Source organism: Aedes albopictus, chromosome 2 (assembly GCF_035046485.1).
Source record: "Aedes albopictus strain Foshan chromosome 2, AalbF5, whole genome shotgun sequence".
Lineage (NCBI taxonomy): Eukaryota > Metazoa > Arthropoda > Insecta > Diptera > Culicidae > Aedes > Aedes albopictus.
The window spans coordinates 288,118,441-288,143,229 of record NC_085137.1 but is presented as its reverse complement, the minus strand read 5'-3'; the positions used below and the strand labels follow the sequence as shown (position 1 = coordinate 288,143,229).

Genomic DNA, 24,789 nt, shown 5'->3' with positions numbered 1-24,789 from the left:
GCATCAAAACTTCAGACGCACAAATCTCAAGAAGCAAGCTACAAACAACAGTGCATTTTATTATTCTGTTCTTGCTCACTTGTAATAAGCTTAAAATAAGAAGCTCAGGTGCGCTGGATTTGTTTACGAGGAGATTTGTGCCCTCAAAATCGTGAGTAGGTGACAAAGTCGGCAATTGTGGCGGCCATATTGGGATTCTAACAAGTCTGTCCTTAAAAAATAAAAAAAAAACGAATAAACAATTAAGCATGAAGGGCAATATAGCCACAGCTGTATAGGTGTGGGTATTCAGCATAACCATGCTGAGGGTGACGGGTTCGATTCCCGGTCGTTCCAGGAACTTTTTGTAATGAAAATTCCCTTCAATTCCTTGGGCATTAGATATCTCCATGCTTGTCACACGATATACGCATGAAAAATGGTATTGGCGAAGGAATCTCTCAGTTAGTAACTGTGGAAGTGCTCAACAGTTGAGAAGCAGGCTGTGTCCCAGTGGGGACGTAAGCCCATGAAGAAGAATTCAACCTTAATCTTAGTCAAAATAATAGCAATAAACAAATGGTATAAAACAGCATTTAACTGCGTGATGATCTCACAAATACTTGCCAACCTAGGGTCTTGTACCATTTGGGCACTTGCCGCTATAACTAAGTCAATTTCAAACCGATTGATTTGAAATTTTGTATAGAGTTAGGCACGTACAGTATCTAACTCTGTACAAAATTTCCAACCATAACTTGATACGGTCGTCGTCCCGCAGCCGTACTCGGGCGCTGAGAGCAAACTTTTGCTATAGCAAGTTTTCGGTTCGACCGACGTTTCTAGCGGAGATGCCATCAGCATTTCTTCTTTGATAATCTACTATCTAGTCAGTTCCGAAAACTCCGTCGGTTGCGGTGAATCGACCATGGAGGGTGCAGGCACGTTAAACTCGAAAAAACTACACCTACCTAACATGCATCGAGACCTTGCTGCATGCGGGCCCCTGGAATCGACGTTTCGCCAAACCCCATTGGTCGTCCTCCAGCAAACCGTACGAACACCGACCATCCCCCGGTGTAACGCTTGCCGTTCACGTTCAATTTTCTCGCTCTATGGATATATAGACATGATCCGGTGAATGCGCTCCAAGAAATCATGATCTGGATCGTCGTCGCTTGCAACAAATCCACCGCAAATGTGCTTCATCCAGATTTCAATCACCATCCAAGATCCAGTGCGGTTATTTTCCAGCGACGGGGGCGCGATTTTTTTCTAGCCGATAAAACTGATTGTTACTTGGTTTCATAAAAATGTACGATGAATATCTTACATTTTCAATCGAAAATCGTGATCCGGTTGTCCATCGGGATGACAAAGTTCCCGTCGAGGCTACAGCACAGCAGCACGCAACTTGCCGGTAAACAAAGCCGAGCTAGAAAAAAAAACAGAAACAAAAACATACCTACCATCAATTTTTACACCTTAAATATACAGCAAATACTTACCTTACAGGCGGATTTATTTGTAGTACACAATAAACTACTAAAATTTTATACATACAAACGGAATTTGTATATAAAAATCTCGATAAAAATTTTAATTATTCTTCAACACTAGGTACCCGCAACAAGCGTGCGATTCTTGAAAAGAAAATAAATGACGTTTCTCTCGCGTGCGCGTCGGGGGATGGACGTCGCGGCGAAAAGTACACGGAAAATTCAAACTATCTAATATTTGGGTCGATTTTACTCAAAATTGAGTAAATTAACTCGTTATTGCATCCTCCCGCTCAGAAATTTCAACTATAAATCTAGTAGGTACCAAAACCAAAATGTCTAGTAGATATTTAAGCAGATATCGAGTACTCGAGTACACTCAGCCAAATTACCTTAAGATTTCCATAAGGCCCAACTTATGAAAAGGCCATTAAATAATTCATAATGATTCGGATGAATTTCATAAGGTCACTTAATGACGTAAAATCGTCTCACAGCTTGGCTTTTATTCATGTTTAGCAACATGATATCAGCGGCGTCATGGTCGCAATTTTTTCCGCAGTCAAGTTCGCAGATTGTGAACAATCCTCGGTACTCACTTTACGTAATTTATGTTTAGTCCCTTACTGTCAGAGCTGTCACCAACTTAATTTTTAGTTGTTCAAAGCGTTTTACAAATGTACAAGAAAGTTGTTATTCAGCTTTGGCAAAAATGACTGAAAATAAATAAAATGCAAAAATGTTGAACCATTCACGAGAGTAATTATTTGCACTCATGTTGAGATCACCTATTATGAAATAAGAATTACATATAAAATTACCTAAATCCGGATTAGAACTCGAGACCTGTCGATTGCCAGCCGCATGCCTTCCCATCTGCGCCATCCTAGAGATGGTGAGATGCAGCACCCAAAGCAAAACATAATCTTCCCATGCCTCAATGGGGCACGTTCGGTGTAGTACTAGATTTGTAGTAATGAGCTGAATTTTAGTATGGTGAGAAGGTCAATTCTCCGTTTCTGCAATGAAATGGCGCAAAAAGCGTGGGTATTATGATTCCTTGCCAAATTTGATGCTGTATGAGCAAAACTTTGGACAACTATGTTGTTTATTTCACAAGAAATAAAGAAAACAACAATACTGTTGTCCAAAGTTTTGCTCAAACAGCATCAAATTAGGCAATGAATCATAATACCCACGCTTTTTGCACAATTTCATTGCAGAAACGGAGAATTGACCTTCTCACCATACTAAAATTCAGCTCATTACTACAAATCTAGTACTTCAACGATCTGTCCTATAATGATCACTCCTGAACTTGTGTTCAGCAGTGGTGAATTAGCACAGCACGTGCTAATCAACTGAATAACGCCTTATACTTCAACAGCTGTTCAGCCCAAAACACGTGTTTTCCATTCTGATTTCGCTGTCAGTATTTTTATCGCACGGTGAGAAAACTTGTATCGAATGGGTCGATTTTACTCAAAATTGAGTAAATTAACTCGTTATTGCATCCTCCCGCTCAGAAATTTCAACTAGAAATCTAGTAGGTACCAAAACCAAAATGTCTATAGACATGATTTCCATAAGGCCCAACTTATGAAAAGGCCTTTAAATAATTCATAATGATTCGGATGAATTTCATAAGGTCACTTAATGACGTAAAATCGTCTCATGGATCGAATCCAGTCTGCATCATTTTAAGATTTTTTTGTTCTTTTCATAAGTCTATCTTATGAGATTTGTCATAGCAAGCACGATCAGTTTTCATAAGGTATTCTTATGGCATCCATAATAATTAGTTATATCAAATTTTCATAAGGTATTTCGATGAATTTCGCTAGTTTTTTTCGCTGAGTGTACCAGTCTCATGTCGTTTTCGTTTTTGCGGTGGTGCTACACCGGTGCAGCACTTTTGCACCGAAAATGTTCGTTTTTGATTTTCGTGCTGCACCGGTGTAGCACTTTTTCTGCACCACTGATAATAGTGCAGCCGTGCAGCACTCACACACTAAGATCAGCTCGGTATTTTTCCCATCTTTTTACTGAGTTCTCAACAGCAGATTTAACTCGGTACGCTCGGTTATTTATTTTGCGGATATTCTGTAAATGAGTTACCGAGCTCAGCTCACAAACTGTCAAAAGTTACTGAAGCACGGTAAATATCGTTACTGGTGAACGGTAAATACGATTACCGAGTGTACCGAAATAAATCTGCTGTTGAAAACTCAGTAAAAAGATGGAAAAAATACTGAACTCAGTGAAAAAATTACTGAGCTGGAACATCTGAATCTTAGTGTGCAGAAAATCGAGAGTGTAGCAGGTGTGGCAGGTGTACACAGCGGTCACCAATCAGCGTTTGCAAAGTTGTCAATATTTTGGTTTTTATACACGCACACCACTGCAACTACATACCAAAACCGTTCGTTTTTTCAGAGAAAAGTGTAGCACGAAACGATGTAGTATCACTCAGAAAAAAATCTATACTAAATAGTATAAACCCCACACTAAATCAATTTCGCCTGATTGACCCCAGGCTTCGTTTAAATGCAGGCTATACCCCCTAAGTATAACTTTGATATACACATATGCTAGTATATCTTCGCTTTATCGAAGCCAGTTTAACTGAGGTTTAGTAAAATTTGACTAGAATTTGTTTTGTTTTGCAATTTAAAAAATATCAAAGTGTATACCGTCTTACCCCTCTGGTTCGACACGTTTTAATACGACACTTTTTAATTCGGACCCCGCTTATACGACACATGTCGAAATAAAAAGTGTTCAAATGTCACAGCGATGTACACTGCAAATGCAAAACAGTTTGATATTGCGCTTATACTCGCACCCGCAGCAACTCCTCTTACCAGTGCATTTCGTAAGCTTGACGTAAGTCTGACATCAGTCTTACGGTCAGTCTTACAGAGCTTGACATCAGACTGATGTAAGACTGACGGTCAGTCTGATGTCAAACGATTCTGCACCGTTTGCGTCAAGCTGTCGGGCTTCGAACATGCGAGCTGGAGCTTGACGAATCAGACTGACGTAAGCCTGATGTCAAGCTAGAACGTCGAGCCCTGTCAAGCTCGTTTTTACGGGGTTTCTTCTTCTTTTTTCTATTGATTTTGTGATTTCAGTATTGTCGTCGCGGTTGAAACCCGAAGATTCCCCACACCCGACAATCGAACTTTCTCAAAATCCATGCGTGAAACCTAACGTCGGACGTAGTGCGCTGGACAGCGGACCTGGCCCTTTATCCAGCGCACTATGCCCGACGTACGTCCGACACAAGGGGCCAGACACTATTAATGTATTTAGTCTACTAAGTAATATATTAGTATACTAACGGTATTTTATAAAAAAAATATCGAAGTAGGTATGTTAATGGGTTTTCAATATTTTGACATGTCATTTGATCAGTTACGATGAATAAAAGTGAGAGATGTAAATAGATAAGTTGTAAAACTTGCTTCGTCTGTCGTTTGGTGTCATGATAGTGATGAAACCTATGGTGAGGGCGTGAATGATAAACGTAATCCTGCTTGGTCTGATAAGTTTACTTCAGCTGGTACTGACTGGCGACCACGCTTGCGACGTGTTTTCAGTATTAATAGATAAATTTATACATATGTAATATGTAGTATACAAGCGGTCGCCAATTTGAAGTGCGTCCTTTCTGTGAATGGTTTTACACAATGCGGTCAAATACAGATTTGTAAATCACTCGTCTTGGGATACTTATATGAGGAAATTATGTTCTGAAATTGACACCAATTGATCTCAACAACAAAAAGAAAAAAAAATCAGCAATAAAAAGGTCTGTTAACAACGAGCGATTTGAGATTATTTCTTGATCATCGTTAAGTTTAACAATTTGGTTAAAGGACATTTACAGCTGCCATATATCTCGTAGAGGTCATGATCCAGATTTGACTAATGATCAATTCGAATTCGGGTGTTTCTCGTGGCCGTGCTGTTACCTTGCCCAATCATCCTTAGCGGTCCTTGCGTGCTGTTCCGAGAATCCCAAATATATTTTCAGATCTATAAAAGCAAAATTTATCATTAATTACTTCCTTCATTTGGATGAAATTGACGACGAAAAAAACAACTGATGTTTCCAGACTTGTCAATATTGATTGATGGTCGACCTTATGATCAAAGGTTACTGTGATTTCTACAAAAATATTAGTATACCATAATATATTAATCGCCGAATAATACGTGTCTAACCCCTTGGTCCGACACACGGTTTGGCAGAAAAATCGATTTTCGCGTGTCGAAAATTCCGATTTTCAACTGCACGAACAATACCAACATTTCAAAAGCACGTAACCGTTTTTTTGTAAACAAGAGCGTGCTTACTCTTGTTTACAAAAACGGTTACGAGCTTTTGAAATGTTGGTGCACAATGATTAAAAATGCAAGAAACTTTATTTTATTTTTTTCATTTATTTATTTATAATTAATTGAGTGAGTTGAAAGTAACTTAACATCTTTAGATATACCGTGAGGATCTCAAGAGTTGGTTATTCAAAAAAAATGTTCACGACCATTTCTATAAACAATCCTCCGGAGTTCCTCAGGTATTTCTCCAGGATTTCCTCGGAAATTTCTCCAAGAGTTTCTCGAGACTTCCTCCAAGTATTACCCTGGAATTCCTCCAGAAGTAACCCAGGACCTTTTTCAGTAGTTTCTTGGGTATTCCTCCAGGAGTTCCTCCGAAATCTTCCAGAAGTTACTCGGTAAATTTCCCAGAAGTTCCTTTGGAATTCCTTCACACATTCCTCGTAATTCTCCCAGAAGTTCCTTGGGAATTCTTCCAAACGTTTCTCGGGGGTTCTTCCACAAGTTCCTCAAGAGTTCTTCCAGATGTTCCTCAAGAGTTCTTCCAGGTGTTCCTCGAGAGTTCTTCCAGAGGTTCCTCGAAAATTCTTCCAGTAGATCCTCGGTAATTCTTCCAGATGATTCTCAGGAGTTCTTCCAGAAGTTCCTGGTGAATACTTCCAAAATTTCCTCGGGAGTTATTCAAGAAGTTCCTTGGGAATTCTTCCAGAAGTTTCTCGAGAATTCTAGTAGTACTTTGGGAATTCTTCCAGAAGTTCCTCAGGAATTGTTCCAGAAGTTCCATGGGAATTATTCTAGAAGTTCCTCGGGAGATCTTCCGAAAGTTGCTCGGGAATTCTTCCAGAAGTTCCTCGGAAATTCTTCCAGAAGTTTCTCGGAAATTCTTCCAGAAATTTTTCGGAAATTCTTCCAGAAGTTCCGAGGAAATTATTTCAGAAGTTACTCAGGAATTTTTCCAGATGTTCCTCGGGCAAAATTTCAAAAAATCTTCCAGAGTTCCTTGGGAATTCTAAAAGTTATCCAGGAATTCTTCCAGAAGTTCTTCGGGAATTCATCCGGGAGTTCCTCGGGAAATATTTCAAAAATACCTCGGAAATTCTTCCAGGAGTGCCTCGAAATTTCTTCCAGAAGTTCTTTGAGAATTCTTCCAGAGGTTCCTGGGCATTTTTTCCAGTAGTTCCTCGGGAATTGTCCTCGAAGTTCCTCGGGAATTCTTCCAGAAGTTCCTCGGGAATTCTTCCAGAAGTTCCTCGGGAATTCTTCCAGAAGTTTCTTGGGAATTCTTTCAGAAGCCTCGGGAATTCTAGAAAATCTTCGGGAATTCTTCCAGAAGTTCCTCGGGAATTCTTCGAAAATTATATCAAAAAATCCTCGTAAATTCTTCCGGGAGTTCCTCGAGAGTTCTTCCAGAAGTTCCTCGGAAGTTCTTCCACAAGTTCCTCGTTCCAGAAATTCCTAGGGAATTTTTCCAGAAACTTCTCGGGAATTTTACAAGAAGTTGCTCGGAAATTCTTCCATAAGTTCCTCGGAAATTCTTCCAGAAGTTACTCGGAAATTTCTCCAGAAGTTCTTCGGGAATTCTTCCAGAAGTTACTCGGGAATTCCTCCAGAAGTTCATCAGAAATTCTTCCTCGCGATCCTCGGGAGTTTTAGACGTTCTTGAGGAATTCTTCCAAAAGTTCCTCGAGAATTCTTCCAAAGGTTCCTCGGAATTTTTTCCAGAAGTTTCTGGGGAATTGCTCTAGATGTTCCTCGTAAATTCTTCCAGAATTCCCTCGGAAATTCTTCCAGAAGTATCTCCCATCCATCGTTCTTGTGACTTTATCGTTCTTTTGTTTTGTTTGTTTTTTTTTCTTTGCAATGCGTTTCAACTGACCCTAGGTTTGGTGGTCTTTGACTGACCCAAGCAGTTTTGGTGGGTAAAAAAGATCACCCCAAGAATCCCGATCGATTGAACAAAAAGTGAGGCCATCGCCCGACAATGGTGCCCGAAGATGATCAAAAACTGCTATAAAGAACTATCGGCAGAAGTGAGTGAGTTCCGAGCCGCGGCTAACAATATCATCGTGAATCGCACCTTCAAGGATGCGGACAAACCGTCTGTGCCAATTCCAAATCAAGTGCTGACATTCGGGCAGGTTTTTCGTGAATGTTGGAAAAAGTCAAGACGCAAGGCTTCGCAATGCCTTCCCCGATTTAGGTCCAGGCTTGGCCGGTGCTACTCAAAGGCGAAGATCTGATTGGAATTGATCAAACTGAAAATCGGAAAACGTTGGCTTTCCTATTGCCGGCGTTTATTCACATCGAGGGCCAACAGGTTTCGCGAGCCCGGGGTGAACCGAACGTTCTAGTGATGGCACCAACTCGTGAATGGGCCCAGCAAATTGAGGAGGTATTCAAGTATTAATTTCGGAACATCAAAGCAATTTGTCTGTACGGTGGTGGCGATCGGAGAGCGCAGATCTAATGAATAAGACGGCCGTTCACGTAGACGTTTCGGGGGGATTGGGGAGGTCTGGATAAAGTCTACGAAGGGGGAGTAGGGCTCTGAGGTCAATGGCGGTGTGGAGATCGTCATTGACACGCTCGGTAGGCTGCCAACGTAATCCATAATACACCATCATCTATCTGAACGAGGCGTATCGTATGTTGGACATGGGCTTTGAATCGTAAATTCGAAAACTCTTGCTGGACATCCGGCTCAATAGTCAGACCATAATGACGAATGCGACGTGGCCACCGGGTGTCCGCCGGTTGACCCACAGCTACATGAATAATCCGGTCCAGGTATACGATGGAAACCTGGATCTGGCCGCCACGCACACAGTCACCCAGCAGATCGAGGTGATTGATGAGGAGGATAAGTACATGCGGGTGATGAACCTCGTGACCGGGCCCTATGTCGGTAACAAGGTCATCATCTCTTGCGTCCGGAAAACGAGGGCTGATGATCTGTCGATCGAGTTTGATCTGTCCGGCATAAATTGTATCAGCTTGCACGGCGATCGGGAACTGGAGGACATCAAATCCGGCGATGTGCGGGTCCTTATCGGAACGAATGTGGCCTCACATGGGCTAGACATCGAGGGAATTTCACACGTTGTGAATTACGACTTTCCGCGGAATATTAGGGAGTACGTGCACTGGGTGGAACGGACGGGTCGCGCTTGCCGAAGTGGAGTTTTCCTGAACTTCTAAATATTTGACATTCAATTGTGTGTGGGGTAAATAAACATCAAAATTTGGTTGCGATGTTGGTTGCTTAGATGGACGGGCGAAAAAGCAGAGGCGTCGCTTCAAGCGAAATTAAATACAACCAGGCGAACCCAACTAACAATTGCAAGTCACAAACAAGCAAGCTTGCTGAATTGTTGCTTAATGGTCCACTGCACGAATTTTTGCTGGCCTGCTTACTCTCACAGAAAATTTGACGTTTGGGAGGTGCCTGCACCGCACGTCAGATTTTCTGTGAGAGTAAGCAGGCCAGCATAAATTCGTGCAGTGGACCATAATGGTAATGATGGCTGAACTAAAATTATGCTCTACACATTACTGTTTAAATGATTTTTCAATTGAGAAAATAGTCAATGTTCGACTTTCCCCATCGGTATCAACAATGATAAATTAAAACACTTTTCAAAAGTTTAACAAGAAATTTATTCGACAAGCATTGATTCCTTAACAAAAGAGTTTAACAAAACATTTGTGTGCATCTTATTAAGCTGATGTATCGATAAGCATATGCTCCTGAACAATGTGCTTTTCACTTGTCAAATAAACGCCTTCAGCCCGTCATAGTTTGACTCGGAACTTTGTTCGGATTATGGGATAAATCATGGCTAAAACTGTTTAGACAACCAAGTTATCAATGAACCAAAATTTTAAACGAATCACGTAATTGACGTAAAAATGAGGCATTTATTTATGATTATTAGTCTGTAACAAGATATATTTTACCTTGATTATTTTATATTTTATCTTCCGCAGCAGTTCGATTATACGAGACGCTTGGATTGATGCATTTGACATTTCAGTGCTGTCGTGTTTACTGAATATTGTTCCCACAGTAACCTAGATAACCAAACAGCATTCAGAAATCGACACATTTCAAGTACTCCTAAACATCCTTATGCATTATTTATTGAACATAATGTCAAGATTCCATGACAAAAGCATAAATAAAATATAATCTTAACGGATCTTCGACTGAGCATGAGTAGATTACCTGAACAGATGCTGTGAATGCACCATGTCCAAGACCATACCGCACCACATATTGTCATACATTTTTAAAGATCGATATTTAATAACAAAAATAAAAACATTTTCATATCGCAATTAGTTCGTTTGGAAACAATATCTTCAATAAGGACCAACACTTTTTGGCCGCATTCGATACAAGTTTTCTCACCGTGCGATAAAAATACTGGCAGCGAAATCAGAATGGAAAACACGTGTTTTGAGTTGAACAGCGGTTGAAGAATAAGGCATTGTTCAGTGCTAATTCACCACTGCTGAACACAAGTTCAGGAGTGATCATTATTGAGTCATGGGAAGATTATGTTTTGCTTTGGGTGCTGCATCTCACCATCTCTAGGATGGCGCAGATAGGAAGGCATGCGGCTGGCAATCGACAGGTCTCGAGTTCTAATCTAAATCCGGATTTTATATGTAATTCTTATTTCATAATAGGTGTTCTCAACATGAGAGCAGATAATTACTCTCGTGAGAGTTCATCATTTTTGCATTTTATTTATTTTCAGTCATTTTTGCTAAAGCTTAATAACAACTTTCTTGTACATTTGTAAAACGCTTTGAAAAACAAAAAAAAATAAATTGGTGCACAACATGATGCTTTATAACTTCTCCAAATTTGTGTGAACAAAACCCGAACATAGGTTGTACGTGAAAATAATTCAAATGTTTTTCAACATCATACTGAATTAATTCGTCATAATGGTGCCTGTTAAATGAGTGATTGTTAGTTGGGGGAAAGTGGGGGAGCGAATGGCGTCATCGGGCGTCATAAAATTTAACGGATTTGTTCCTGACATTGGTATCTTTAACTTAAGTCTATGGCGAGGGGCGAATCACTAGGGCATTTTCGATTCAGCCTTGCGTATTGACATACGCATTGGGCGCATTTTGTTACGCATTGGCGTATTAAGGTACGCATTTCTAGAATTTAACAACACCTGTCAAAATTTTACACCATGCACTTTTCAACGCATTGATGAAATTGTTCGTATTTTTATACGCATTGACAAAAAAACTTGCATTTTTCTACGCATTGATAGAAAACACGCATTTTTCTACGCATTGATAGAATACACGCACTTTTATGCGCATTGGTGGAATGCTCGCATTTTTATACGCATTGATAAATTACACGCATTTTCCTACGCATTGGCGTATTTTTCAACAAATTGTGTATTAAAACTCCAAAAATTCGCCATGCCTTTCTGTGCATTTTTCAACGCATTGAATATTTTGGCGCATTCTTCAACGCATTACATTTTGAAACGCATTTTTCAACGCATTGGAGCATTTTGTAACGCATTTTCATCAAAACGCATTTTCGATTCAGTTGTTTTGGAAGTGATCCGCCCCTCGGTCTATGGTTTCACCCCTTTTAAAGGTGATGGGTTTTGGAACCGAGAGACTGGAGATAGGATGCTCGGTGGTAGAGGGTGGTCCGGAAAATTTAGTTTTGGCAATAGCCAACAGCTGCTTGTCTGTTTTTTTGTTGTTAGTTGTAGTGTTGTTGTTGTTGTTGTTGTTGTTGTTGTTGTTGATGTTGTTGTAGTTGTTGATGTTGCGGTTGTTGTTGTTGTTGTTGTTGTTGTTGTTGTTGTTGTTTAGGTTCGTTTGTGGGTTCGCTTTTTACCTAACTTATACTTAAATCGAACTTGACAGTTTTCTCATGAGTTGTTATATATTTCCCCGTGTATTTCAAACTTTGTTCAAACTGGAGCCTCAATATTGCAATAACGGTTAAGCACGCTGTAATGATACTTATGTACCTCGTCACCCACTTCATGCAACTACATTAGTGGTCTAATAATACTTAGCGCGCTCGGCATAGTTCCATCATGCCGCTCAAAGTGTTGCCACAAATAATGCTTAGTTTGCGAAACCCGGTTATCTGGCTGGTGGGGCATGGGAGCCTAAGCTTCAACTGTTAATGCAATCAGAGACTACTCAGACCTCGACTCAGACTGTTGTTGTTGTTGTTGTTGTTGTTGTTGTTGTTGTTGTTGTTGTTGTTGTAGTTGTTGTTGTTAATGTGGTTGTGGTTCAAAGTTTTTTTGTTTTAGGAATTCCTTTAAGGGTTCTTCCAGGAATTTCTTCAGGAATTCTTTCAGGAATAGGCTCCTAAAGTCCTATCGGGATTCTTGTTTTAAACCACAATATATGGTTCAAGAGTACATATTTACTCATTTTTTGACGTTTTTATTAATCGTAGTTGAAAATATAAGGCAATCCATGACGACATATCGCGATGGGGGTGACAGCTGAAATTGTAAACATAGTGTGCGTGCAGCTTACCAAATTTTCGTCGAGTGTTCTCAGTGCTTAACAAATTCCTTTGTGTTGAACTGTCACCCCGATTGACGAATGTCAAAAATACATGGTAAACAAAGAAAATCAGCTGATTGCATCTGTCTCATGGATTGCCTTATATAATTTTTATTTATTTAGCCTTTTGTCTCGTCCCTACACGCTGAGATCAGTTTACCTATTTTTCTAAAATATGGGTAAATTTTATTCAAATTTGCGTAAACTTTACGCAAATATGGGTAAATAAAAGTGCACAACCTCATTTATAGGTAATATTTACCCATATTTGGGTTACAATTACTCATATTTGTGTCCACATTACCCATATTTGAGTTTTGTTAACCTATATTTGAGTATCATTTACGCATATTTGCGGTTGTGCACTTTTTGGAAAAAAGGTAAACTGATCTAAGCGTGTAGCTTATAACACATACTTTGAGTGATTTTTTTTCACCGTGTATGTCAGATGGGAACATTTTTGAAATCCCAGTGCGAAAAATGTCGAGCTCAGTCACACAAGGTTGACCTCAAATGTCAAAGTAGAACTATTTACCATTTTTCTTATTTCGAATTTTCTTTGTTTTTCAAGTTCGAGTAAAGTACAATTCCGATTAGAATACCATGCTTGATCGTATTATTCAATATAAGCGAGATTTCGTCTTTAATTTTAGGATCCTATTCCATCAAGGGTTTCTTCAGAAATGTTTTCAATGATTCCTTCAGGATTCTTTTCAAGGATTCCTTCACGAGTTTCTCCAAGGATTCCTAGAAGTATCTCTTCGAGTATTCCTAGCCAAGAAAGCAGCGTAGCGGAAAGTTCTCCACCAAGACCATCGCACTTACCGTCGGTAACGTTCTGAGCAAGCGGCGATTTGTGCAGGTGGAAATTAACGGCGTACCTGTGCGTCTTCAGCTGGATACGGCGTCGGACATAGCCATTGTGTCCGAGCAGGTCTGGTAGCAACTAGGCCAACCAACAGTGGTTCCGGCAACACAGATCGCCAAATCAGCATCGGATGAACAACTCGATTTGGAACACGAATTCCTGGAAAAATCTTCAAAGGAATTCCAGGAGGAATCCTTGAGGGAACTGTTGGAGGAATCCTTGAAAGAATTATTGAAGGAATTCCTGGAGAAATTTTTGAAAGAATTTCTGGAGAAATCCTTGCAGGAATTCCTGCACTGAGAAAATTCCAAACTTAAGCATTATAAGGCTACTTTTTATGCAATTTATAAGACATTGCCATCGTTATTTTTAATTGTGTGGATATAATTGTCGTTGAAACCTGTTTAGATTTTATGAGGTAACTCATGAGGCTTATGCACCCTATCAATCACATTTATGTTTGGTCAAACATAACAGATATAATTTCTCTTCTATCCACTTATCCGCGAGCGGTAATGGCGGCGGCGGACACAAATAACCGATTCGAATTTTGACGTTTCGTGGGGATCGCGATCGGTTGGCGCCAACAATCGATGGGTGAAGGGGTGAGGAGGAGAATGAAACTATTTTGACTTTCCCCCAAGAAATGTCAAAATCCGAACCGGTTGGATATGCCCGCCGCCGCCATTACCGCTCGCGGATAAGTGGATAGTAAAAAATTATATGGGACCACATATACTTTTTAAGTTTGGCGAGTCAGTTTCCAACCGCCATCACGACGTCCAAGATGGGCGTCATCATTAGACTTCCGAACGAAAATCTCTGTCTTTTCCAGAATCTTTTCATCGATTCAGCTATGGAATTGTAAAGGAAGCTTGTGTCCTCGCTTGCATAATAATGAAAAATATATTATTTTACAGCGGTTTATTTTAGGGTCGTTCAAAATTAACCAGTACCTTCCGCGCCACAAAGCCACCGAAGCAACAACAGAAGTTTTCACCCGCACCCTTCAGCGAAATCCTATGGATTTGGTCAGCGCAATGGGCTCCGGTGGCCGGGAAGCGACTAGCAGGATCCGACTTTGGACACTCATCCACAGGAAGCTGATGCCCCTATCCAAGAAGCTAAAGAAAATTACACTGTCCGGTCCGCAAGAATGATGAAGTGCAAGTCGTAAGGTGCACCGTTAGAAGCTCTCCAGCTCGAGAAGGTGAACGGAACGAACAGGTCGGTGTGGACTCGCCCAAGTGCTGGATCGTGACGCTGAAATGGATGAAAAAGGAGCTCAAGTGGATCGTGGACCGACGTGCTGGCATGTGCCGCTGCTTCCGCCATGGAAACAAGCTTTCGTAAACTCCCGGACTAATAATTTCGGCTGGCCACCACCGAAGAGTTGATTACAAATAGTGAAATGTGCGTGTTTCGAGAAATAAATTGGAAATAAAATATGACAATTTTATGAACAAAACAATCAAAAGCCAATTTTAATAAAATGAAATATAATTTTTATTAAGAATCGTTACATGATTTTTATGAGAAATCATAAGCCTCACATATACATTTTATTGGTCAGGGTAAATAAATTTTATAAGATTTCAAACATAAACTTTATAGCTGCTGAACATTATAAAAATTATGTTTGGCTCCTTTATGTTTTATAAGTGAATTCAAATTGCAAAAAATTATGTAGTTTCAAACATAAAAAGTATACGGAAAATCGCCTCAGTGTGGAAGAAACTTTGCAGGAATTCCTGGAGAAATCCTCGAAGGAATTCCTGGGGAATCCTCCAAGGAATTCCTGGAGAAATTTTTGAAAGCATTTCAGGAGGAATCCTTGCAGGAATTCCTGAAGAACTCTTCACTCAAATTAATTTACTCGATGGAATTCCTGGAGGAATCCTGGAAGGAATTCCTGCTTGCAATTCGTGAAGGAATTTTCGAAAGCATTCATGGATAGCTCCTTGATAGGATATCTGCAGAAATTTCTGAAGGAATCTTGAAGAATTGCTTGAAGGAATGCTTGAAGGAACGGAATCACCTCGATCTGCTGGGTGACTGTGTGCGTGGCGGCCAGATCCAGGTTTCCGTCGTATACCTGGACCGGATTATTCATGTAGCTGTGGGTCAACCGGCGGACACCCGCCCGAATGAAAAATACAGTAGAAAAACCGAACGTTGTATTGTAACAGTACTATTTAAAACCATATTTTTACAGTAGACATCACTGTAAAAATAAAAATACAAAAACAATAAAATGTAATGTAGACACCCATACAGTAAATTGTAAATAAGATTTTTACAATATACTATACGGGTTGTTAAGTATCGTAACAATATAAAAAAATATTTTTCTCCATATATATTTTTTTGCAAAACCATACATTATACAGTACCGATTCGTTCGTTGGCGGCTCGTTAGATGGGCTGCCTCGATGGTTGGATGTTCGCTGGTTGGGGCAAAACCCAATTAAAAAGCACTGTCAATGTCAAAATCGATGTCAAAACGAGTTTGACGTCTGACCGTCGTCGCATCGCAGCTCCTGTATACAGACCGTTTGTGCAAGTATGTGAGTGTTTCGTGACGTATTTCTCGTCACTTGAGTGTTTTGATCAGTTGTCAGTTGCCCCAACGAACGAACACGATTCGCTAATCGGGACGCAGTCGTGACCCAACGAGCGAATCCTCACTGTATTGTAAATGAATTGTTATAAATTCTGATACGTAGGTTTTAATAAACCGTACATTGTATGGTACACGTATGGTCAGGCCCGGATTTAAGGGGGGGCAAAGGGGGCAAGTGCCCCGGGCCCCCCGATGAAGGGGCCCCCCACAAGAATCCGAAATACAATTTATATTTTTTAACGAAACCATATGAAATTCACGTGAATGAGCGTTCATATTTTATACAAAGCCCCTATAGCCACAGCTGTTAAGGTGTGGATATTCAGCATGATCATACTAAGGGTGACGCGTTCAATTCCCGGTCGTTCCAAGAACTTTTCGTAAAGGAAAGTCCTTGACTTCCTTAGGAAAAGAGTGTCTTCGTGTCTGTCACACGGTATGCACATACGAAAAGGTCATTGACAAAGGAAACTCTTTGCTAATAACAGTTCCACAGTTACTGTGGAAGTGCTCATAAAACACTAAGATAAGAAGCAGTGTCCCAGTGAGGACGTCACACTAAAAAAAGAACTTATAATAGGGTTCCTAAAGGTATCTAAACTATATTTGGCCATTTATTTGGATTTTCTCTTAAGAATAATTCGAAATCAAAAGTTTCATAATTTTTGGTGCAGTACACTCATTGCACAATTATGGGTCACACACAATTATTAGTCACTTTCCACTTTAATAGATAAGTACTAATTAATTGCAAGCTTTTGTTAGCCATTATCATTTTTCGTTCATGAGTTGATTTGTTTTGTGTCACTATACGTATCGCACATGGGCTTATACGTCAAAACAGACATATTTTCAGTGTTTTTTTGTTCGGCGTAAAACCATCTGTCAAAGTAACGCTTCGATTGTGAACATAAGAAAGTGCGTGCGCTGCTTTCGTAAGCTCAGTAAAGGCGAACTTTAGTGATTTTCATTCAAGTGCGAAATGGTATCGTCACCAGAACAAAGGTATAATTGACGTTCTAAATGTATAAATTCATGTGACTGCTGCTAATTAAAGCTTATTTCAGGCAAAATTTAAGTGACTCATTATTGTGCCAAGGAACACCGAAAATCACACAATTATGGGTCAATTTCTGTGCAGCACAATATTGAGAGTTCTGCGTACATGGGCATTGCATACTTTTAGGCGTTTATTAGTGCTTGTGTTGGAGATTTTGTCCCAATTTTGAAAAATTGGTTCCAAATTGCAAAAACCCGCTTCGTTAAGAGGTTTGAGACCAGTTTTAGATTCTACAATAGTTGATCTATCTAGAATAAGTGACCATTCATTGAAAAAATAGACAAAACATTATTGTTGAGCCGATTCCTCTTGAGTGACCCATAATAGGCAACAAATTGACCCATAATTGTTGCACAGCCAATTTTGACCCATAATTGTGGTTTTCTTTATTCACCAACATTTCAGTAATTTTCACCGCCTAAAGTAAATTTTACAAGCAGATTTGTATATAAAACAATTAAAAAGAGCTTCAATGAAGAGAATATAAAATAAAAATAATGAAAGTGTTATTTTTGTATGAAAAACGATTTAAATTAGGAAATGATTGTTCCTTGAGTGACCCATAATTGTGCAATGAGTGTATTTGAAAATATCCAAATTCAGTTTGGATGAAAGTTTAAAATATATGTACTATCTGAACGAGATGTCATTTACGCTAGCATTTTGACATTTGAGTCAAACATCAAATTAAATGTTCGAATAATTTTCTATTTGTAGGAGTTTTGGAGAAGTTCAGAAATCAGAAGCTTTCAATATTAGGTCTAAAATAATACATAAGATTAAGAAAAAAAAAACGTAATTGTATAGTTCATTTTTTCGAAATTTTTATTCTGGGGGCCCACTTTTTAGGGTTTGCCCCGGGCCCCCCGAGGCCTAAATCCGGCACTGCGTATGGTTTCAAACAATAAAATGTACTATTAATACATTGTTTTTAATTGTAATTTTACTACTGGTTATACATTTAATTAAATTTTGGAATGGTTCTCTTTTTTAATGTTGTATTGTTTTACATTACATAAACCATATAATGTCATATTATCTTGTCATTTTCCTCCTGTTAATGGCATCTTAGGCTTACTAGCATTATGAGAATGCGCTTTGGGAATTCTCCAGAGCGTTTTGGAAAACCCTTCATATATTGGATTGGCCACGTCTAAGTCTGAGTCGAGGTCTGAGTAGTCTCTGATTGCATTAACAGTTGAAGCTTAGGCTCCCATGCCCCACCAGCCAGATAACCGGGTTTCGCAAACTAAGCATTATTTGTGGCAACACTTTGAGCGGCATGATGGAACTATGCCGAGCGCGCTAAGTATTATTAGACCACTAATGTAGTTGCATGAAGTGGGTGACGAGGTACATAAGTATCATTACAGCGTGCTTAACCGTTATTGCAATATTGAGGCTCCAGTTTGACCAAAGTTTGAAATACACGGGGAAATATATAACAACTCATGAGAAAACTGTCAAGTTCGATTTAAGTATAAGTTAGGTAAAAAAGCGAACCCACAAACGAACCTAAATTAAAATTTCTTTCAGTATTCAGTCCAGTCCATATGTTAAAGATGGCTCTACGTCAAAGATAAAGTTCGGCAATCGTATTCCTCTCAACGCACTTTACATACCTAGCCCACCATATCTCTTAGATCTGCAGTTCTGGTTTACTATTTATTTAAACATTTTATTGACTTTGAATTGATGTTTCAACTTTTTCCCTTTTTTTTCTTTCCTTTGATTTGCATCAAAAAAGTCACAAACATCAACAAAACAAAGCACGGAAAAAATCTAAAACTGAATAAATAATTAAAAATGTACGGAAAAATAATGTTTCGGAAAAGTGAATGGTTCAAACGTAAGAAAAACAGTATAATAAATTGTTACATAAAAATCGAATGTAAATGTATAGTAGCTACAATGTGCGAAGCTTTTAGCGAACCATTTCATTACAATATACACACTAAGATTTTATTACCGGGCTCGGTTATCAAATTACCGAAATCTCAACAGCTGAGCTCACGGTAGTCACCTCGGTAATTGATATCAACTACCGATTACTCGGTAATATGCTATGCTTGTCAAAATGTCCAAAATTACTGAGCTGTTCGTCAAAAAAATGCTGAATACTTTGTAACGGGAATACCGAGTAATCAGTATTTTTTTTTTGTTGCATACGGAGATTTTTAGTAGTTTTTTTACGATTTTTCCTTATTTTTTTACCGAGGAATCAATAAAATTAAAATAAAGAATGATTTGTCATTTTTTTTAAACATTTATTTATGATGGTTTGAAATTATATGAACAATACCTATTTGTAGTGCTCCGAAACAAATCCCAGAGCATATGTATGTGATGGGAAGGCGTAGAAAGATCAAGTCCTCGTTCGTGCTGCGTACCTGTTGCTTTGATGATGATTTTACCTGTTCCAGAATCTTTTGTGGTTTTCCCGGCTATCTTCCGAAACACTGTATTAATCATCAGAAGCACTTTTTTTGGAACGTTTAGGAACTCCGGAGATAGGAAAAAAACAATTGAATGCTTGTAGTGGGTATTGTGACCTAAAATTTTGAGAAAACATTTTACGAATCCGATGAGTAGGTATAAAACTAACAAAAATACCTGAATTTCACCTCCAACCATTTTATTTGCCCATGAAACTTCGTTTTCCTGAATTATCACCGTTTTGCACACACTGTCGTTCGGAAATACAAATGGCGTTACACTCCGGGAGCCAGGAACTGAGACCTCGTTAAAAGTTTTGAGGAGTATTCAGTACTTTTTTACTGATTGTACGGTACTCTTAATCACTGAGCTCGTTGAGGAGCTCACTAAAAGTACCGAGTAATGCAATAACAATCTTAATCGGTATATGTTATTACTGAAGTTTGTAAAAATATTTTTTGTCGCTGAGAAATCAGTAAAAATAATTACTGACATGGGTTATTTTCATAGCAGTTTACTGGTTCCTCAGTATTAATTTACTTTTACAGTTTAGACTCAGTAAAAATTATTACCGAGGAGGAATTTGGGACTTTAGTGTGTACATTATTGTAGCTGGTACACTGTATGGTGCAGGAATGGTTCTCACCAAACACCCTATGGTTAGTTTTTATCCTGGCGGTGGCCACGTCGCATTCGTCATGATGGTCTGACTATTGAGCCGGATGTCCAGCAAGAGTTTTCGAATTTACGATTCAAAGCCCATGTCCAACATACGATACGCCTCGTTCAGATAGATGATGCTGTATTATGGATTACGTTGGCAGTCTACCGAGCGTGTCAATGACGATCTCCACACCGCCATTGACCTCAGAGCCCCACCCCCCTTCGTAGACTTTATCCAGACCTCCCCGCATAAATATTTAATGTTCTGCCTTCGGTTGAGAATATAACGTAAGCACAGATACTATTGTTACCCATTACCGCTATATTACTATTATATTTCAAGCCCAATCCAGCTTTTTACGCTATGCTGAGGGGTGATTCAACTTTGACAATTCTTGCCGACAGCCCTTGCAGCATCAGAGCACATCAGAGTAGCCAAAAAAAATTTCAGTTCAATTCTATCAAAACGTCAAAAATTTTCACCATTGTTGTTGGCTTGTGATTTTCTGCAGGACTTAATTCTTTTCTCTAATTTTCTTTTAATTTTAGGTTCATAATTGCCGTCACCATTTGGGGTACCGAAATTAATGGAATCGATCATGTAGATGGGCAAAACCATGAGCTGACATTAATGGGAAAAATGATTTTGTTAAAATGACCGGAACATCCATCCATTCACTCGGCAGTGCATGCTACATATGAACCATAAATATTATCTGCAACGTACACGAAAAGAAATTTCCATATCGAATGTATAAGAAAATGTTATACATTTTTGCCATTTCGTTTTCCTAATAGTGTGTATTGGAAAGTGTAATATAATGCATAACAAACAATAAATAAAAATTATAAGTTTAGCTTATGAATGTTATTCACTAATCGTAATGACTAGTATTAGAAGTGTTATAGTATTTATTTATCATATCCAATGAAATTTACTATCGTATGTTTTGATTATTGGTTCTAATTTTTTTTTCTTCATTTTCAAAAATAAGAATAAAAGGGAATAGATTTAGCATTGAGTCTGGCGTAATATTGTCATCGCGGTTGAAACCCGAAGTTTCCTCACACCCGACAATCGGATTTTCTCAAAATCTATAGGTGAAACCTAACGTCGGACGTACACGAAAAGAAAATTCCTTATTTAATGTATAAGAAAATGTTATACATTTTTGCCATTTCGTTTGCCCAATGAAACGTATACAAACCCCTTTTAAACCTTATTAGGAAAACGTCATGAATAGTATAAGTTTGTCTTATACTTTTCATGTACTTTTTCTAATAATGATTATTACACACATTATACTAGATATAAGAGAAAACTAATAGAGTATACTATGTTTTGTTTTGAATATTTGTTCTTCCTTTGCAATGAAATTCAAATTAAAAAAAAATTATTAATAAGTAGCACATGATCATACGTGAAAGCCTTAAATGTTTATTTTCCAATGTTTTTTTATGAATTGTTTTCGCCTAAAATATGATACACATTCGCCGATGTGGGAACAACATCCCAACGGGCACCAAAGGCCGATCACCGGCTGCCACACATAGTTGTGACGACCGTAGCCTTGCATAGTCGCAATGGTTTGGACACCTGAATGACAATGTACTTGAAGTCCAACTGCATCAACACCTCCGGGATCGAACTGGAACAGAACCGGGAAATAGGAATCCCTGCGCTCACGTTCCTCCTCCTCCTCCAGCTTGATGGATTACCACGGACTTGGCACAAACGCAGCGATCTTGTTGGGCAGGTTCATGATGGGAATGATGGCCACGACACTTCCTCGAAGGTGCACATGTTTTTGTAGATATCCATCGTCAACCGGGTACTTCTGACGATCTTGATGGCCACTGCACGAACGTGTTCCCTTTTTGTTGAGAATTCTGTTTTGCTGCTGTCGGTCACTAAGAACTTCGATGTACACCTGAAAATAAGAACAAGATGCAAATTAGTTGAATAATTACGTATATGGATTAGTTTACCACTTACTTGACGTATTCTGATCGCATTATACATCCGATCGCCGAGGTGAAACGAAATATGTCTTCTGCAGCGTCTTCTGCACGAGTGCACTCGTGCATGCCATATTGGAAATTTTTCAATCCCAAACATAATCAAAAGTATAAGTTTTGCCTAATGTATTTTCGCCATTAGGCAAAACGTATACTCTTCACTAGGACGTGTTATACATTACATTGGGTTTTGTTTTAAAGATAATGAAGTCACGTAATGAAGTTGATCTGGTAGAGTGCAATAAAATTTATTACTCAAATCTAATAATTAAAACTATTACTTTTATTTTCGTGTAGTGCGCTGGACAGCGGACCTGGCCCTCTATTCAGCGCACTGTGCCCGATGTACATCCTACACACGGTTTAGGAGAAACATCGATTTTCGCGTGTCGAAAATTCCGATTTTCAACTGCACGAACAATATTTATTTATTCGATAAAATCACTTCAGCATTGGAAAAAAAATAGTCTGGATCTTGGTCCCGACTAATCATCTGGGGAGCGAACGAGCCTTCTTGAAATCGTGTTCTAGGCATCTCATGGCGAATATAAGAGAAAGTTTGAGCTCTTGCCTGATCCACTCAGACAGCGACGGACGTACAATGCCGCAAGTGTTTAAGGATTCGGCTGAAGAAATTCTTCGAGACGAAGACGGAACTATGGAGATGGAAGACAGCAGCGATTCAGCCAGTGCTTTCATGATTCCTGCCGGGATCAACTCCGTCGGCTTCAACTCTGTCGAAGAGGAAAATTTCATAAGCTATATCACTGAAAAAGATAATTAATTATTAGTACCTACCGTAATCTACAAGTACTCTTTGTCTTTGATGTCGCTACACACCTCTAAATCACTTTTATTTGCTTGCGCCGAAAGCTTGGCCGAAAGAAAACGAGCCACAATGGCTTCCTCCGTTCGAAAATATGACGGTACCGTTTTGTTTATGAAGGGGTTATTTTTCAAAGCCCGATCTTAACAAAATTATTAGTTAAAACTTATACATTTTGACCATAACACAAAACTTATACATGGTATAAGGATATGTTATTAATGATATTAAGTTCTAATATGAGTGCAATAAGATGATGTTATAAAAGTAATTAAGGCGTATCTAATGAAAAACATAAATTGAAACTTATGAAGAAAATTATTAAATTTCTTTTCGTGTATGTGATATGCTTTTGGTATGCAAGGTTGCAACCATTCATTTGCAAAGATTTACATTCATTTGCTTTTATCTCAGTTCAGAAGCATGCTATCGAAAAACAATGTATGGATGAGTTTAAACTTGTAGTTTTATCTGAAAGTTTGCCGAATATCATTGGGGTCGCACACGCATTCCAAAGTCGTGAGCGAGCTGTGAAGGCAACTTTCCACAGCGTGAATGAAATTTACATTCACCGCGTGGAGAGTTGCCTTCACAGCTCGCTCACGACTTTGGTATACGTTTGCGACCCCAATGATATTCGGCAAACTTTCAGATAAAACTACAAGTTTATATTCATCCATACATTGTTTTTCGAAAGCATGCTTCTGAACTGAGATAATAGCAAATGAATGTAAATCTTTGCAAATGAATGGTCGCAACCTTGTTGGTATGGTCGCCTTTCAAATTTCATAAAGGAGGAAAACTCGATTTTGAAACGGTAAACATTCTTAACAACCCGTTCCTCATATGGTCGGATCTCGAAAAACAGTAGTCATTACGGTCGAAACATTATCCAGATATGGTTGGTCTATGGTAGGAGGTACCATTTTGGATATGGTAAAAAGTGGAATGTATACCATTGTAGATAATGTTTTGCTACGGTTTGGATTTATGCGGGTCCCCAATCCCCCCGAAACGTCTACGTGAACGGCCGTCTTATTCATTAGATCTGCGCTCTCCGATCGCCACCACCGTACAGACAAATTGCTTTGATGTTCCGAAATTAATACTTGAATACCTCCTCAATTTGCTGGGCCCATTCACGAGTTGGTGCCATCACTAGAACGTTCGGTTCACCCCGGGCTCGCGAAACCTGTTGGCCCTCGATGTGGATAAACGCCGGCAATAGGAAAGCCAACGTTTTCCGATTTTCAGTTTGATCAATTCCAATCAGATCTTCGCCTTTGAGTAGCACCGTAGCACCGGCCAAGCCTGGACCTAAATCGGGGAAGCTATTGCGAAGCCTTGCTTCTTGACTTTCTCCAACATTCACGAAAAACCTGCCCGAATGTCAGCACTTGATTTGGAATTGGCACAGACGGTTTGTCCGCATCGTTGAAGGTACGATTCACGATGATATTGTTAGCCGCGGCTCGGAACTCACTCACTTCTTCCGATAGTTCTTTATAGCAGTTTTTGATCATCTTCGGGCACCATTGTCGGGCGATGGCCTCACTTTTTGTTCAATCGATCGGGATTCTTGGGGTGATCTTTTTTACCCACCAAAACTGCTTGGGTCAGTCAAAGACCACCAAACCTAGGGTCAGTTGAAACGCATTGCAAAGAAAAAAAAAACAAACAAAACAAAAGAACGATAAAGTCACAAGAACGATGGGTAAATTGATTGACAGCAAAAATGTTAGAAGCGCCGCCTCCTTCTGGTCATTCAAAAATAATGTAGGGAGATGGTCCACTGCACGAATTTATTCTGGCCTGCTTACTCTCACGCGAAATTTGACGTTTGAGCGGTGTCGGCACCGCTCAAACGTCAAATTTCGCGTGAGAGTAAGCAGG

The 24,789-nt window shown here is 39.2% G+C and overlaps 1 pseudogene; it reads left to right on the top strand.

Annotated features, from left to right (window-relative positions):
- The first annotated feature begins 5,170 nt into the window (after positions 1 to 5,170).
- On the top strand, positions 5,171 to 9,073 carry LOC115259593 (probable ATP-dependent RNA helicase DDX43; annotated as a pseudogene).
- The last annotated feature ends 15,716 nt before the right edge of the window (positions 9,074 to 24,789 follow it).